General features: G+C 42.1%; 1 protein-coding gene across 1 annotated transcript in view; it reads right to left on the reverse strand.

Annotated features, from left to right (window-relative positions):
* The window catches only part of Tmed10 (transmembrane p24 trafficking protein 10), a 33,539-nt gene that overhangs the window by 15,353 nt on the left and 6,210 nt on the right, over positions 1 to 11,976 (reverse strand). The gene's annotated exons all lie outside the window — the stretch shown is intronic.

An 11,976-nucleotide genomic window follows, 5' to 3' on the forward strand; every position in this document is an offset into this window, starting at 1 on the left:
ATGTGGTTGCTGGGATTTGAACTCCAGACCTTTGGAAGAGCAGTTGGGTGCTCTTACCCACTGAGCCATCTCACCAGCCCTCTTCTTTTTTTTCTTTTTAAGATTTATTCATTATTATATGTAAGTACACTGCAGCTATCTTCAGACACACCTGAAGAAGGCATCAGATCTCATTATGGATGGTTGTGAGTCACCATGTGGCTGCTAGGATTTGAACTCAGGACCTTCGAAAAATCGCTGAGCTATCTCTCTAGCCCTAGAGGTGAAATTTTAAAAATAAAATTGAGTAGCACACATTCAGACCTTTCTGTTGACATGTAGCCTAGGCTGTCCCTGAACCTGTTATGTAGCAGATTGACGACCTTCAGTTCTTCATCCTCCTACCTCTTCAACTTAGCAAGTACTGAATAAAGGCATTTAGCGCCTATGCACAGCCTATATAAGCACTTATACACATAAGCATTCATGCCATTTTTTATTTATAAATATATTTAGTATGTTGTAAAAGTTTACCATTTTTAGCCATTTTCCAAAGAAATTGTGATTCAACACTTTATTTATTTGACAGTCCCTGACTATACAATTCTGGCTATATAGATCAGGCAGGTCTTAAACTCAGAGATCCACCTGCCTCTGCCTCCAGAGTACTGGGACTAACAGTATGTGCCACCAACCTGGACCAACACATTCTTCATATGTGTTAAGTGGATAAATTAAAACACCTTAATTATTAAAAAACAAAACAAAACGAAACTATTTAGCTGGGTGTAGTGGCACATGTCTTCAATCCCAGCAGAGAAATTTCTGTGATTTCAAGACCAGCCTGGTCTACATAGTGAATTCCAAGACAGCCAGGGCTACACAGAGAGACCTTGCAAAAAAACCAAAAAAACCACAGACAGCCATTGTAGTACATTGAGCTCCATAGAGACAGTGCCGGGGCAAGCGAGAGCTGGATGGACACTGGGTAACTCTGTGCCTCTCGGAGGAAAAATCAACTAAACATGGGCAAAGGAGGGCCTAAGAAGCTAAGAGGCAAAATGTCCTCATATGCATTCTTTGTGCAAACCTCCTGGGAGGAGCACAAGAAGAAGCACCCGGATGCTTCTGTCAACATCTCAGAGTTCTCCAAGAAGTGCTCAGAGAGGTGGAAGACTACGTCTGCTAAAGGGGAAATTTGAAGATATGGCAAAGGCTGACAAGGCTCATTATGAAAGAGAAATGAAAACCTACACACCCCCCCAAAGGGGAGACCAAAAAGAAGTTCAAGGACCCCAATGCACCCAAGAGGCCTCCTTCGGCCTTCTTGTTCTGTTCTGAGTACTGCCCCCAAATCAAAGGCAAACATCCTGGCTTATCCATTGGTGATGTTGCAAAGAAACTAGGAGAGATGTGGAACAACACTGCCCTATGAGAAGAAGGCTGCCAAGCTGAAGGAGAAGTAGGAGAAGTATATTTCTGCCTACAGAGCTAAAGGAAAACCTGATGCAGCGAAAAAGGGGGTGGTCAAGGCTGAAAAGAGCAAGAAAAAAAAGGAAGAGGAAGATGATGAGGAGGATGAAGAGGATGAGAAGGGGAGGAAGATGAAGATGAAGAATAAGTTGGTTCTAGCGCATTTTTTTTTCTTGTCTATAAAGCATTTAACGCCCCCCTGTACACAACTCACTCCTTTTAAAGAAAGAAAATTGAAATGTAAGGCTGTGTAAGATTTGTTTTTAAACTGTACAGTGTCTTTTTTTATATAGTTAACACATTACCGAATGTGTCTTTAGATAGCCCTGTCCTGGTGGTATTTTCAATAGTCACTAACCTTGTCTGGTACAGTCTGGGGGTTGTAAATTGGAATGGAAATGTAAAGCAGGTTCTTGTTGGTGAACAGCACAAATTAGTTATATATGGGGACAGTAGTTTGGTTTTTGTTTTGTTTTTTTCCTTTGGTTTTCTTTTTTGATTTTATCTTTTTCATCTTCAGTTGTCTCTGATGCAGCTTATACGAAGATAATTGTTATTCTGCTAACTGAATACCACTCTGTAATTACAAACAAAACAAAACAAAACTTATTTATTTTAATGTATATGGGTGTTCTGCCGGCTGCATGTGTATCTGTGTACTATGCATGCCTGGTACCTACAGAGACCAGAAGATTATGTCAGATCCCTTGAAACTGGAGTTATAGACAGATGTGAACTGCCAATTTTGTGCTGGGAATTAAACAGAGGTACTCTGGAAGAGCAGCCAGTGCTCTTAACTGCTAAAACAGCTCTTTAGCTCAAACACCTTATTTCTTAAGCTGTTGGTGTTTTAAACAGCATAGCAAATCCAGACCCAAAGTACACAGTCAAGCTCATCAGCCAACACCACTGCTCTCCTCTGAAGACAGCAGAATCTTCACTGGCCTGCCTTCCCCACCGTGTTCCTGACTGCTCCTAGGAACTGCAGAGGCTGGGAACTTCAACACAATACTGCTGAAGCTCCAAAGAGCTCAGAGACAGTAAGGAAGAAATACCACACCACACACATACTTATCTGTTACCATCTTGTCCCCTTGTGTCATGATTCAAAATGCCTATATAAATATTTACATACTAGGTATATAAAATATTGATATATTTTTCTTTTCTTTTTTTCTTTCTTTTTCTTTCTTTTTTTGGCTTTTGGAGACAGGGTTTCTCTGTATAGCCCTGGCTGTCCTGTAGACCAAGCTGGCCTCAAACTCAGAAATCCGCCTGCCTCTGCCACCCAAGTGCTGGGATTAATTGATATATTTCCTTTGTTCCATCACACATAGAAGTAGAAGCACTTTTGTTTTGAGATAGTAATAATCTTGGCCATTCTGAAACTAACTGTGTAGAAGAGGCTGGCCTTGAACTCACAGGCATGGACGGCTGGGCTAAGAAGAAGCACATTTTAAGAGTAGTTAATTCTGAATGGTGAATAGTTTCTCTCTCTCTCTCTCTCTCTCTCTCTCTCTCTCTCTCTCTCTCTCTCTCTGTCTCTCTACACACACACATACACACACACACATTTATTGATTTTTGATAAGGGGCAGGGGGCTATAACACACATTTAGAAGAGTAAGGGCAACTTATGAAAATTGATTGTCTACAATAGGGATTCTGGGAATCAAACTCAAATCAGCCTTTAAAAAATGGTCCTTCTATTTTCTTAATTTTTTACAAAGTCATATGCTACTTATCATCAAAAATAAAGTTATTTTATTTTGAAAAAATGATAACTAAAGAAAGTTAACTTATTAGACAAATTTGAAAGGATGTGTTAATAAAATTCCTAAATTCTCTAATACCAGTGCAGTGGTTTGAATGGGTCTAGCCCCATAGACTCATGTGTTTGAATGCTTAGACCATGGGAGATGGCACCATTAGGAGGTGTGGCCTTACTGGAGAAGTGTGTCACTGTGGAGGCCGGCTTTGAGGTTTTCTATGCTCAAGCCCCACGACTGTGGATCCCAGTCTCTTCCTTGCTGTCTGTGGATGAAGATGTAGATCTCTCAGCTCCCACTCTAGCACCATGTCTGCCTGCATGCTGCCATGCTGCCATGCTTCCTGCCTTGATGATAATGGACTAGAACTGGTGTCTCTTTACAGCAATTAAGTAAGACAACCAGTTAATACTAGTTTAGTGTTTCTGCCATTCATATCATCCATTAATTTGTAAAACATTTAAGATATTGAGATCTGTGGTCAGTGGGTAAGTGAGAGCAAGGGTAAGAAATAAGAAAGCCTCTTTCTTTCTTTCTTTCTTTCTTTCTTTCTTTCTTTCTTTCTTTCTTTCTTTCTTNTCTTTCTTTCTTTCTTTCTTTCTTTCTTTCTTTCTTTCTTTCTTCCTTCCTTCCTTCCTTCCTTCCTTCCTTCCTTCCTTCCTTCCTTCCTTCCTTGTTTTGCATTTCTTGATGATTAATGATGGTAGACACCTTTTTGTAATGTGTTGGCTTTTGATATAAAGTGAAATATGCTTATTACCTTGTTACATCAAAGCACCAACATTGTATACACAACTTTTATTTTACCAATTATACCAAAATGAAGCCAGAAAGAAGGATGGAACGCAATGCAAAGAGCCACTGCCGCAGCTGCCCAGGCCAGATCGCTAGGTGACTCTGGGAGAGTACGCTGAGACTCAAAAGGATGACCATCAGCCAAGGGAAGAAGAGAAGTAGCGAGATTCAGAGCAGTGGCAGTCCTCTCAAATGCTTCCTAGGCCTGCTCAGCTGCATTCCGATCTTAGATCAGCAGGCAGCCACGTGGGAATAATGATCTTGGCAAAGTTACCCCTAAACATTCATTAAAGTCTCTGCTCAGGGGATATTTTTCCTGAAAAATCAATTAAGGAAAAAAGCAAGCAAGCAAGCATACAAACTGCTTGATATTCCTGACTGTATACACACTACACGGCAACAAGGTCTGGAAACTACTCAACCGTAAGCGAAGATCACCAGTGGGTACACTTCTTTTCCTGACCATCAGTCACCCACCCCGCAAAGCACTCAGTTCCCAAAAGCACACTGACAACTCTTAAGGAAAGTTCCAGAAGGCAGACTGACGAGGTAGCTCAGTGGCTTAGAAGTTTAGAGCACTTGTTGCTTTTGCAGACGACCTGGGTTTGATTCCCAGCTCCTACATGTGAGCTCACAACTATTCCTAACTCCAGTTTCAGAGGCTATGACACCCTCTTCTGACATCCTCAGGCACCAGGCACACATGTGATATGGCATACATACATGCAGACAAAATACTCATACATGCAAAATAAAATAAATCTGAAAAAAACTTAAAAGATAGACTGTAGGAACCAAGCCAATGTGAAAACAACCTGGAATAGTCTCCTATGAATGATGTCTGAGACAACACAGACACTTTTTTTTTTCTTCGAGACAGGGTTTCTCTGTGTAGTCCTGGCTGTCCTCGAACTCAGAAATCCACCTGCCTCTGCTTCCCAAGTGCTGGAAATAAAGGCTTGCGCCACAACACAGACTTTTTAAAAGTGAATTTGATACAAGAGCTTTCATTATTGCTTATGGTACTAGTTTAATTCTAAAGGGAGAAGATGTGTTTAATCCTAAGTAAACCAGTAGAGGACAGCAAGGAATAAGTGTTAAGCTTATAGCAACACTCGGAGATTTTATCTTCACGCTCAGGCAAGAAAGGAGACCAGGTCACTGCAAACACCCTGATTTAACAAGAGCTGGCACACATTCGCCCAACCACCTAATTTCCTAGAAGAGAGATTATGGTCACCTTACTTTCTCCTAGAATATTAAAAGTGTCCTTCAATAATTTTTTTTAATTTAATGAAAGGAACCTTTCCAAATTATAAAAGGACTTAAATGGAGGTCATAAAAAATCTTACTAAAGCATGGCAGCAAAGCTGCAGAGGGTGACTTGTGACATAAATTAAGGACCCAGTCCTCCTCCGAAGAACTCCACAATTCATACCTCCAATTGGCTGGGCTGGAACTCAACTGGCATCAAACTTGGGTGACCGCACAAGTGTATCCTACTCCTGAAGCCTGCCTCCCCAGTGCTGGGATTACAGCTTTCAGTAAGCATGAACTACCATGCCTGGCTAAACAACGAAATACTTATAGTAATTACTATAGAATTCTCTGATTAAACAAAGGGACTATTAAGTTCTAAAACTGCTCCATAAATGACATCATAGAACAGGAAGTAATAAAATTATGTTTCTAGATAACAGTTTCTAATGAAAAGCAAACCAAAATTCACAACCTTAAGAGAGGAAAAGGTGTTAATTGGATATGTAGAGTAGTCGATGTCAAAACTATGTGAATACTCACACTGAACCTGTCAACTAAGTGAGAAAATGGGTCACTGGGGGAATAAACTCATCTAGAATTCTATCATCTTGGATTAGTCTAAGCAGTGGCTAGGAGGTTCCTGAGCTGGTCCAGAAACCTGCCTGCTGTCCAATCCCATTACCAAACATTCAAGATAACACCCTGCTTAATGAGGGAGCTGTAAGTAGCTCAGGGCAATAAAGCACTTAGGAATAAACCAGAACAGTGCTCACCTGGAGGAAGGAACACTGTGAGTTTCAAGAGCCTGAAATCTTTTATGATACATTTGACCTTAAGTCTGCTTGAAACTGAGAGTCAAAGACTAGAAGAGAAGCCAGCTGAGTTACATATGTGTTTACTGATGAAAACCTACAAATTTATCTCAGGGACAATGTTCCTGCAACTAAACATGAACAGTTTATCTGAAAGATGCCTGCCATTTTCAAACACATCCTCCTAAAGATACAGAGGTCACATGGATGCACAGTGACCTGGCTGCCTGTAGATGCTGGTCTGACCTCACACAGTACCTAAAGGAACCCAAATGTGCCCAAGACCTGGCTCTCTGCCCTGGCCCCCTCACCACCACAACTTTCTTTGTATCCCAGCCCATTCCTGTTCACAGTACACTGATCTTGCTCTAAAATTGCAAAGAAGAGACTCTCTGGCCACCTATTGCAACAACTGTTGGGGGAAGGGCATCAGAAAAAAAACTTATTAACAATGTTATCTATTCTAAGAGGCAATCCAACAAACAAAAATGGGTCTCCTTGGAGAAATGGGAACCCTGGATCCTAGGCCCAATCTGAAAATACACAAGATCAGGTATCTTGTAGTGCCAGAAAGTGAGGAAGCCCTCAAAAGCAAAGCCCAGGATGGAAGTTTGTGAAAGGAAACCGCTCTGCACAGCAAAGCTGAAAACAACTTGATCACCAAGAAAAGGTAGTAATGGATTGTAATCTCAAGTACATAGTATCTATGGCTCTGTACAGGCAATGCATGATTAAACAAGTAACTGAGGGAGAAGAGGCAAATCTCTTTCAGAAGACTAATACCACACCCTCTAGGAAGTGAATCTAACTCACCACTCCTTGTGTGTGGGCTGGCTGCACTAAATGACTTCATCCCAAAGAGCACTGTGTGAAAAGCAGCGCTTCAGTGGAAAAGCCTGACAAACACCAATTCAGACAGATGATCTGCGACAAGTCACGTTGATATGTAGTAAGAATGACATTTGACCTCTGCAGCCTCCCACCCCATACACACAAACCCAGTTTTATCATGAGAAAACCATCAGAGAGACCCATTAAGAGCCAGCCTAGGACTGGAGAGGTGGCTCAGCAGTTAGAAGCACTGGCTGCTCTTCCAGAGGACCAGCGTTTAGTTCTCAGTGCCCACACAGTGGCTAACACCTCTAACTCCAGTTTTAGGGATCCAACACTCTCTTCTGGTCTCTGTGGACAACAGGTTCATACATGGTGTGCAGACATACAAGCAACACTTATACATATAAAATTATCTTTAAAATCGTTTAAAATAAATTTCGTATTAGTGTAAAGATGCTATTCCCTTCAAGCTGGCGCCTATCTACAGTCGTATCTTCTTCAATCAAGGTCAGTCATGACATAGTACTGTGTAAGATTTTAAGGAGAACCACCAACCTTGTGGGCCCCGCCTAGAAGCTCTAGTACAGAATAAAAATATTCTCAACAATGACATGAACTTTTTTTTTGTTTTTTTGAGACAATACAAGACGTTAGTTAAGATGACCACTTCTGCGCTGGAGAGATGGCTCAGCAGTTAAGAGCGCTTGTTACTTGCGCAGAGCACCCCAGTTCAATTCCTAGACCCACATGACAGCTCACAATCATTGCAGTCTCAGGGGATCCAAGGTCTTGTGGCCTCTCTAGGGACCAGATATGTATGTGGTACAAAGATATATATGCAAGCCAGTCAGTGGTGGCTCACGCCCTTAATCCCAGTGTTCAATAGGCAGAGGCAGGTGAATCTTCAAATTCAAGGCCAGCCTGATCTACAGAGTGAGGTCCAGGACAGTCAGGCTACATACATAGAGAAATCCTGTCTTGAAAAATCCAAAAAACAAAACTGGATATACATACAATCAAAACACCCATACATTTAAAACAATATATGTACTTTTTAAAAGATGAGAGATTCTAAGATGGGCATGATAGATAGCTCATGCCAGCAATCTCAGCACTTGGGAAAACACCAAATGATCAGGAAGGTGTTCAAAGCCATCCTAAGCTACACAGGGTTCAAGGTCAGCCAGGTTATGTTAGACTTGATCTCAAAAAACCAAGAACAAAACAACAAAGAGAAGAAAAATGATGGAAGGTTCTAGAGAGCAACTCTGGTCTACGTTCAAATTACACTCGCATCACTTACTGGTTTTAAAGCCTTAGACATGTTCCTTAACCTCTGTGCTTTATTCACAGAGTCAGGACATAGTTCTGTATCCTTCAGCAGATCCCTGAGGAGGGGTAAGGCCTGGAACAGTGCCTGCCACACTAGCTCTCAGTGAAATGTTACTGTCAGGACTAGCGGACTATCACAACTGTCTGTGAGTCCTAACTCACTAACCCATCAGGTTATCCTCACACTTCCCACTGAACCGCATTAGGAGATGTAGTAGGAGTGTGCTATGCTATCCAAACCGAAGGACAATTGAGGCACAAAGTGGAATACCATTTCCAGTGCCCTGCGTGGTCACTGCATGGGAATACAAACAACTAAGTCTATCTCCAGGGATGCTGGAAACTGTAGGGTACAAAAGCCTAGCAAAGCAGGTATTCCACGCTCTTAGATGACAGAACAGGAGAGTACATGCTGGAACTAGAGTCTTAAAGAAGGAAACTCAATTGAGAAAATGCCTCCAACAGACTGGGCTGTGTGCAAGATTGGAGGGCATTTTCTTGACTGACTAATGACTGAAGAGAGCAGGTCTAACGGGGTGGGGCAGGTGGGCCTGGATAATATAAGAAAACAAACTGAGCAGGCCACGAGGAGCAAGCCAGTGAGCCCCATTCCACCACCAGCTGTTTCAGTTCCTGCCTCCACATCCCTGCCTGGCCTCCTGGACCACATGCAAGACTAAGCTGCTTCTGGTCATGTGTTTTACCACAATAGAAAAACTAACCAGCACATGTGGAACTCTAGCATTTCTGGAATGTGGGCTTTAATCTGATAAGGAATAAATTACAAGAATAATCCAACAGGAAACTAGGTCTACTGGCTCATGCCTGTAATTCTAGCACTTGTGAGGCAGATGGTCCATTCTGAGACCAGCTTCAGACTACAGTGAATACCAAGGTGCACATGCGCAGACACACACACGCACACGCACACGCACACACACACGCACACGCACACGGGCACACAGAGGCATGTGCAGAGCCAGGGGTAGTAACCTATACCTACAATACCAACATCCGGGAAACAGAGAGGAAGAACAGAAGAGTTGTCTCTAGCTACATAGCAAGTTTGAGTCTAGCTTAGGCTACCATCTTAAGTTGGGGGGGGGGGGTGTGCAGTTAGGTAGAGTATTCTAAGTATTCTAGATGATCTAGTTCAACTTCCTGCACAAAGAAACATGTAAACCACAAGTTGCCACTGTATCTAACAAAGAACACTAACAGAATTTATTGATCTTTCTTTTCTTTCTTTCTCTCTCTTTCCTCCTCCTCCTCCTTCTTCTTCTTCTTCTTTTGTTTTTTTTTTTTTTGTTTTGTTTTTTGAGACAGGGTTTCTCTGTGTAGCCCTGGCTGTCCTGGAACTCACTCTGTAGACCAGGCTAGCCTCAAACTCAGAAATCTGCCTGCCTCTGCCTCCCAAGTGCTGGGACTAAAGGGGTGCACCGCCACTGCCTGGCTGATCTTTCTTTTCTTTTGTAAAATTTACTTTTATTTTTAATTATGTATGTCTGTGTGGAGGTGCAGGTGTCTCCAGCTACAGTTACAGGTGGTTGTAAACCACACAGTAGGGTGCTAGGAACTAAACTCAAGTCCTTTGAAAGCAGTACACGCTAATTCATACATATCCATTTAGCCATCTCTAGCCTCTACTCTGATTTTTCAGTCAAGAGCAAATAAGAAGTGTATCAACTGTACTTCTGAAGTCAGAAGATCATATAGATTACACTGAGAATAAAGCCAAACTTACACAGCAAGCAGCATTCAACACTAAATTCTTTCAAATTTCCCACCCAACTCAGCGATGACAAAGTACAATGCGCCCATACTACTTAAGCTAATATGATCAAGGGTGGGGTTTTTGTACAACTTTTGAGATGCAGAAATGGAAACTTCCAAGCACTGGTGGGATAGCAGGCAGATGTTCTCTTCCTAATTCTATCAGCATTAACTTACCACAGGCAATGGTCAGGTCTGACTGGAAAGCAGGGAAGAAGGGAGGGAGGGATGAGAGTGAAGGACCAGTTGCTGCCCTAACAAAACTTCTGTGGGGGTGAAGCCAGATCAAATGTTTTTTTTCATACTGTTCCAGAGTTATTTACGGTAAAAACCTCCAGCATGACCCTTTTAGGCACAAACAAAGCCTTGTTCTCTTTCAACAACTAGTCCCTTGACTTCCCACACATTAGGTTGAACAATGAAGTTGGGGTGCAGGATAAAGCAGATGACATCAACCCCCCTCAAGTCTGAGGCTTGTTTGGGAGCCCAAATTCTGGTCTGTGTCCAGCTGGATGACTTCACAGAGGGCCCACTGTCCAGGCTGCAGGCTGCGCATGAATCTGGGGGCAGTAGCTTAGCATCACCCACCAGTCAGCAACTGACAAAGTCACTGCATCCCTTCCGGTTACTCTTATAATTTGTTCTACTTCCTAAAAGCTGGACTCTGTCTTCAGAAGTTATCACGGATTTCAAAATCTAAGCAGTCCCCTTTTCTAGATGAGTTAGAAGATGCAAAGCTATAGACAACTGGTCACTGTATAAGAGTTCAGTGAAGAAACACTAACCTTTAACTTTTTTTTAAAAAGATTTATTTATTATTACATGTAAGTACACTGTAGCTGTCTTCAGACACACCAGAAGAGGGCACCAGATCTCATTATAGATGGCTGTGAGCCACCATGTGGTTGCTGGGATTTGAACTCAGGGCCTTCCTGCTCTTAACCGCTGAGCCATCTCTCCAGTCCCAACCTTTAACTTTTATGAAGGAAGAAATACAAGGTCAGGGCTTAATACAAAAAGAAACTAGACTGTAATGTGATCTTATGTTAATGAACAGTTGGCCTTCTGTAGTAAACCACCTCGTTACTGGCCTGGTTTTAATCTTAATCCACTGATAACAGTAACATTATAAATATCAATTTAAAAGGGCCATATTTTCACTAAAAGAAAAAAGGTGAGCCCAAGTAAGGATTCCATGGAAGTGACTAATAAAAGAGCAGCTTTTCTGAGAAATAAGCAACAAGTATTCTATTATTTTCCCTCTACTGTGCAGAAATGTTCTCAGTATAGACACCAGGAGTATAATCATTTCCTAAGAACCTGAAAACTGTATTAGATGTATCTCTTCACATTGCCCAGCATGGGTGTTCTGCAGTCCCTACACGTAGGCCCATCAGTTCCTATGACAGCTCTTATTAGGACCTAAAGCAGCAGGATGACATGGATATTACTATGGATGGGGAGGGGACACTTCCAGCCTCAAATGTGGGTAGCAAAGTCTTCACAACCTATTACTAGGGATGGGTCAGCAAAACTCACGCTGTGCAGTGAGTGGGGAAGAGCAAGGAGGTGCAGCTGGACATCTTCAACACTAAGTGTGTATGTAACACAAGCCTTTGCATGAGAAGGCCAAACGCACGGTGGCTAGCCATCCAGGTGACTTCCCTGACCACTTAAATATCCTTTATCCCTCCAGTAACTTCCTCCTTACTTTTCACTACAGAGAACCATTGTTTCCACTTTATGTTTTACCTTTGTTACTTCCACTACAACTCATAAGCCAGGTAGGGCAAATACTAAATAGTAAAGAAATATTTTTAAACAAGTAGAAGAATCACAAACAGAATACTCAGAACCCCTCTCATTAAAACATTCCATATCACTGGGCAGTGGTGGTCCTTGCCTTTAATCCCAGCACTCGAGGCAGAGGCAGAGGCAGAGAGGCAGAG

Source organism: Mus pahari, chromosome 7, assembly GCF_900095145.1.
Source record: "Mus pahari chromosome 7, PAHARI_EIJ_v1.1, whole genome shotgun sequence".
In the NCBI taxonomy this organism is placed as follows: domain Eukaryota; kingdom Metazoa; phylum Chordata; class Mammalia; order Rodentia; family Muridae; genus Mus; species Mus pahari.